Genomic DNA, 393 nt, shown 5'->3' with positions numbered 1-393 from the left:
TTTTACGAGAGGAATGAAAGATTTTATATTTTATATTTAAATTCTTAACAAAAGACATAGTTATATTTTTAAATTCTCGTTGCGTTACTTTCAAAGTGATATTTTAAGATATTATAACACGCGCGTCTTTATAATAGTAAAATGATATCGGACAAACTACTTTCGTATGTAAATATGTTAGTTGGAAAATTAACGTCTTTAGTAAATCAGTAAGCTTTTTAATATTTATCATTATTTATAATCAGTGGCGTAGCCAGAAAAAAGTTCGAGGGGGCTGTACTTTTTATTTTTGACGAGCAAAAAAAGGTCATTCAAAAAAATTTTTCTCACACTTAACGTCACCCAGAAAATTAATTTCGGGGGGCTGCAGCCCTCTCAGCCCCCCCCCCCCCC

General features: G+C 32.3%; 1 protein-coding gene across 1 annotated transcript in view; it reads left to right on the top strand.

The window, feature by feature from the left end:
* The window catches only part of LOC116852706, a 9,813-nt gene that overhangs the window by 6,706 nt on the left and 2,714 nt on the right, over nt 1-393 (top strand). The window lies entirely within an intron of this gene.

The sequence above is a fragment of the Odontomachus brunneus genome, unplaced genomic scaffold (assembly GCF_010583005.1).
Source record: "Odontomachus brunneus isolate Ranch 3 - 2012 unplaced genomic scaffold, Obru_v1 Obru_scaffold_250, whole genome shotgun sequence".
In the NCBI taxonomy this organism is placed as follows: domain Eukaryota; kingdom Metazoa; phylum Arthropoda; class Insecta; order Hymenoptera; family Formicidae; genus Odontomachus; species Odontomachus brunneus.
This window is presented reverse-complemented; position numbering and strand designations above follow the sequence as displayed.